The sequence below is a fragment of the Copidosoma floridanum genome, unplaced genomic scaffold, assembly GCF_036245765.1.
Source record: "Copidosoma floridanum isolate Cflo_tuat_1 unplaced genomic scaffold, Cflo_Japanese_pri ptg000007l, whole genome shotgun sequence".
Classification (NCBI taxonomy): Eukaryota; Metazoa; Arthropoda; class Insecta; order Hymenoptera; family Encyrtidae; genus Copidosoma; species Copidosoma floridanum.
Genome location: NW_028321884.1, coordinates 12,402,698 through 12,408,697, shown reverse-complemented (window position 1 = coordinate 12,408,697; position 6,000 = coordinate 12,402,698).

Below are 6,000 nucleotides of genomic sequence, written 5' to 3'. Positions count from 1 at the left end.
TGGATGTGTTAATGTATTCGTGTGAGCGTGTGTAATTATGTGTAGGGTGACACTCTACGATCCACGTTATCTACGAATGTTATATATATAGTATGAGACGCTCACACGGATACATTAACACATCCATGAATCAGGCTCGAGTCACCCCTGGCGCCCTCTTTGAGCTAAGCTTTCACCATATAAATTCCTCATTTTCAATGTTTTGCTCTGCAATTACAATAAAAGGGCCCACATAATGCAATATTCAATTCATAACGTCAAATGAGTAATAACAAATAAGTACTTTTTCTAATATCTCCACTTTTCTTGATAACAAATCGAAAGCAACCTCATGCGGTAAACGTATATTCTAGCGGCTGTATGTAAAATCACAGTGTTAAAAACACGCACATCTTATAGACGGATTAATCCACAAAAATTTGCCGCATATATAAGTTCTAAAAAGTTTATTTTTTATACACACAGGCAGTCTTTCGAGTCTACGCATAAGCGCTCAAGAACTCTCTCGATCACTTGTATTAGTACTTGGCCGTGTAACTTTCAAATTCGTCACCTATGCGTGTTGACGTGGCTCTTATCTTTCGGAGCTGACTTTTCCGGGAGTCAAAATGAAAACCAACTTTCCAGGAGTGATGCACACAAATTTCACACAATACAGCTCATGTTGCACTCGTAGTTTTGGAAAGCGCTGTACTACAACTCGGGGGAGAGAGCACGCCATTTTCTACCCAACCGATCGACCGCCAGTTAGTTCTTCGGAGTGTAAAGCCACAGTTCACTACCTCCGAAATGTCGTCCCTACGCAAGTTCGTGCTACTGCAGAACTGCAGAAGGAAGTACAGGCCCGAGAAGTACTTCAAGTTCCACCTGACCGAGAACCTGTGGCTGAGCTGCGAGGACGAGGCCACCAGCGGCGATGTCCTCCTCAAGTTTTCCGTGAGACTTTGCTCCACGAGGCTGAGCTCGGCGTGCCTGGCGGAGCTAAGAAAGCAGAGCGACGCCATCGTCCAGGGCTTCGCTTCCAAGGAACCCAAGCTGATATACGAGAGTCCGAAGTTAGTGGTGGAGTTGGGCGTCGACGAGAGCAGTGGTGTGTTTGGACTTTTGTTCCGGAGTCCCGGTGCCGGGACACTGGTTTGCGTGAGTCTGGATGCGTTCCAGCGCATGGCCGAGCGCTTGGTGGCTGTCACTTGGTATCGGGTTCTGTTTGAGAAGAAGAACAAGATGATTTCGATGCTGAAACGACCGAATACTGCATGTAAAAAAACAATCGTATGAAATGTTCGGCTTGTGATTGTGTCGTTGATCAAACTAATTATTGTTAATTAAAATTTTTTGTATAAATAGTGTACAGTTTTTTATAAGAGTTATTTGGTGTACTTATGGTGGTTAATAAATTTGTATATTTTTGTAAAATATGATCAGAACAGCTCGTTTCACTTATTTTATGTACCCTCCTCAACAACTCTTTTTCAACAATATTTATCTATAATGTAGAAATAATATATATTTCCGCCTTCTAACCTCAAAATAGCACCTCCGGCGCTTGGTTTTGTGTCTACACGTGGAAAAATAGTACACACGAAACTCGTTCAAAATGGCTTCTTTACGTCACGAGTCGAAGGCGAGGGTTAACCTTTCGGTTCGTAAATCGAAACCTTTGAAAACTCGTACGTAGCTCAGTCAAAAGTTTATACCTATAATTAGACTTATAAATTATAACTACAATCATACTATAATTCCCTATATAACAGCTATAATCATCTGTAAATTATAGCTATAATAATAGCTATAAATAACTGCTATAAGTATTACTCAAATTGTGAATAAAAACTGGAGCCTGAAGTATTTTTAAATAAGTAGAAAAAAAAATAAACAATTTAAGTTTTTTCAAAATTGTTTAAAACACTATTATGTCATATACCTTTAAAAAAAATCAAATTTTGAACCAACTTTTATTTAAAATTGCAACAGAATTCACAGCTGCACTTTATAGCCATATTTTACAGGTAATTATAGCCATACTGTTTCGTTGCTGGTACACATCTCTTCAAGAGCGATCACCAGGTTCGAGGGCCCTGATTAAATTAAATATAAAAATGTTTCTTTAGATACCTTAAAATTTAATTAAAATTAAAAATGTCTTAAAATTACTAGAACTATGTGGAAGAAAATTTAAGACATCTCAAACGTTTGGAAGTAGAAAACCAGTATTTTTAGTTAATTTATTGTTAATAATAAATTTCAGTTTCTAATTTATTGAAAACGTCCAAAGCAACAAGGGGTTTTACTTGATTTTTTTCGCAGAATACTGCCAGTTTGTAGATGATTCATATAAAATTTAATTCAATAATGAAAAAAAGCAAATTTTTATTTTACGTTACGATTGATTACAGAATTATTGTGGGAAAAAAATTGTGTGAAAAGTAATTTTTTAACTAAAGAAAAAAAAGTAAATACTACATTAAATAAAAATGTTATTTGAGGTACAACCTCGAACTGAGAAATTCAATTCTTTGAATCAAAGAAAATTTCTTTACCCTCATTCCGTTAAATATTTTCTTTTATTTAAAAAATATGAGTTTATTAAAAAGAACATTTTAATAAATTAAAGGATCCTTTTTTCATTACGATTTTCTCATTTGATTGTATATAACTTTTGTTTTTGATCAACTAAATTTTTTTTTTTAATTAAAAGAAAATATTTAATGGAATGAGGGTAAATCAATTTTCTTCGATTCAAAGAACTGGGTTGCTTTTCTTTATATTTTCTTATAATTAAAAAAATATAGATAATCCAAACAAAATTTTATGCAATTAAATAGGATATTCAGAATTGAAAATAGATATTTGTGAAAAAATAAAGCTCATCAAAAAACTATTTTTCATCCATCAAGTATTTTGTGTCTATAATGTTACTACATATTATCGTACCAAAAGTATGTTTCAATAAAAGTTTCATAATAGGAACATGAGTAATAAATTACTTGGACATTACCAATGTTGCTATTTCATGAGTATATGACACTCGTATCAATTTTTTATATAAAATCATATGAAAAATTAGAACTATGTTTAGAATCTTATTCGTGTAATTTGTTTCTGTTTGTTAACAAGTAGCAGCCAAGTTGAAACTGTTTGGTACAAAAAAAATATGTACGAATAATGAATAAAATTATACATTTAAGTAAAATTACATAATTTGATATTTATTTTTTATCAGATAAACTTACACAACTTGTTTTTAGGAACATTTTTACCAATTACTGCATTATAAGTAGTAATAAAAATGAAATTTCACTAAAAAAATAACAAATCACAATTTTGCAATAAAAAATTGTCCCCATAACATCAAGTTTAATAATTAACAAAATACTTTTACCCTAGTTTTTATCGGAGGTGCGAGTGCACGCGAGCATTCCCCGACGAACGTGCCTGATTGTGCTCACTTACAGGTATACATGGATTGTTCCATCCAAAATTGTAATATAGGTACTGGTGACCGTATCTTGTTGGTAGTAATAAAAGATGAGATACTGTGAGATTCCTAATCCATCTATAAGATGTGCAGCGTGTTTCCCCTTTAACACTGTGATTTTACATACAGCCGCTAGAATATACGTTTACCGCATGAGGTTGCTTTCGATTTGTTATCAAGGAAAATGGAAATATTAGAAAAAGTACTTATTTGTTATTACTCATTTGACGTTATGAATTGAATATTGCATTATGTGGGCCCTTTTATTGTAATTGCAGATCAAAACATTGAAAATGAGGAATTTATATGGTGAAAGCTTAGCTCAGAGAGGGCGCCAGGGGGACTCGGGCCTGATTCATGGATGTGTTAATGTATTCGTGTGAGCGTGTGTAATTATGTGTAGGGTGACACTCTACGATCCACGTTATCTACGAATGTTATATATATAGTATGAGACGCTCACACGGATACATTAACACATCCATGAATCAGGCTCGAGTCACCCCTGGCGCCCTCTTTGAGCTAAGCTTTCACCATATAAATTCCTCATTTTCAATGTTTTGCTCTGCAATTACAATAAAAGGGCCCACATAATGCAATATTCAATTCATAACGTCAAATGAGTAATAACAAATAAGTACTTTTTCCAATATCTCCACTTTTCTTGATAACAAATCGAAAGCAACCTCATGCGGTAAACGTATATTCTAGCGGCTGTATGTAAAATCACAGTGTTAAAAACACGCACATCTTATAGACGGATTAATCCACAAAAATTTGCCGCATATATAAGTTCTAAAAAGTTTATTTTTTATACACACAGGCAGTCTTTCGAGTCTACGCATAAGCGCTCAAGAACTCTCTCGATCACTTGTATTAGTACTTGGCCGTGTAACTTTCAAATTCGTCACCTATGCGTGTTGACGTGGCTCTTATCTTTCGGAGCTGACTTTTCCGGGAGTCAAAATGAAAACCAACTTTCCAGGAGTGATGCACACAAATTTCACACAATACAGCTCATGTTGCACTCGTAGTTTTGGAAAGCGCTGTACTACAACTCGGGGGAGAGAGCACGCCATTTTCTACCCAACCGATCGACCGCCAGTTAGTTCTTCGGAGTGTAAAGCCACAGTTCACTACCTCCGAAATGTCGTCCCTACGCAAGTTCGTGCTACTGCAGAACTGCAGAAGGAAGTACAGGCCCGAGAAGTACTTCAAGTTCCACCTGACCGAGAACCTGTGGCTGAGCTGCGAGGACGAGGCCACCAGCGGCGATGTCCTCCTCAAGTTTTCCGTGAGACTTTGCTCCACGAGGCTGAGCTCGGCGTGCCTGGCGGAGCTAAGAAAGCAGAGCGACGCCATCGTCCAGGGCTTCGCTTCCAAGGAACCCAAGCTGATATACGAGAGTCCGAAGTTAGTGGTGGAGTTGGGCGTCGACGAGAGCAGTGGTGTGTTTGGACTTTTGTTCCGGAGTCCCGGTGCCGGGACACTGGTTTGCGTGAGTCTGGATGCGTTCCAGCGCATGGCCGAGCGCTTGGTGGCTGTCACTTGGTATCGGGTTCTGTTTGAGAAGAAGAACAAGATGATTTCGATGCTGAAACGACCGAATACTGCATGTAAAAAAACAATCGTATGAAATGTTCGGCTTGTGATTGTGTCGTTGATCAAACTAATTATTGTTAATTAAAATTTTTTGTATAAATAGTGTACAGTTTTTTATAAGAGTTATTTGGTGTACTTATGGTGGTTAATAAATTTGTATATTTTTGTAAAATATGATCAGAACAGCTCGTTTCACTTATTTTATGTACCCTCCTCAACAACTCTTTTTCAACAATATTTATCTATAATGTAGAAATAATATATATTTCCGCCTTCTAACCTCAAAATAGCACCTCCGGCGCTTGGTTTTGTGTCTACACGTGGAAAAATAGTACACACGAAACTCGTTCAAAATGGCTTCTTTACGTCACGAGTCGAAGGCGAGGGTTAACCTTTCGGTTCGTAAATCGAAACCTTTGAAAACTCGTACGTAGCTCAGTCAAAAGTTTATACCTATAATTAGACTTATAAATTATAACTACAATCATACTATAATTCCCTATATAACAGCTATAATCATCTGTAAATTATAGCTATAATAATAGCTATAAATAACTGCTATAAGTATTACTCAAATTGTGAATAAAAACTGGAGCCTGAAGTATTTTTAAATAAGTAGAAAAAAAAATAAACAATTTAAGTTTTTTCAAAATTGTTTAAAACACTATTATGTCATATACCTTTAAAAAAAATCAAATTTTGAACCAACTTTTATTTAAAATTGCAACAGAATTCACAGCTGCACTTTATAGCCATATTTTACAGGTAATTATAGCCATACTGTTTCGTTGCTGGTACACATCTCTTCAAGAGCGATCACCAGGTTCGAGGGCCCTGATTAAATTAAATATAAAAATGTTTCTTTAGATACCTTAAAATTTAATTAAAATTAAAAATGTCTTAAAATTACTAGAACTATG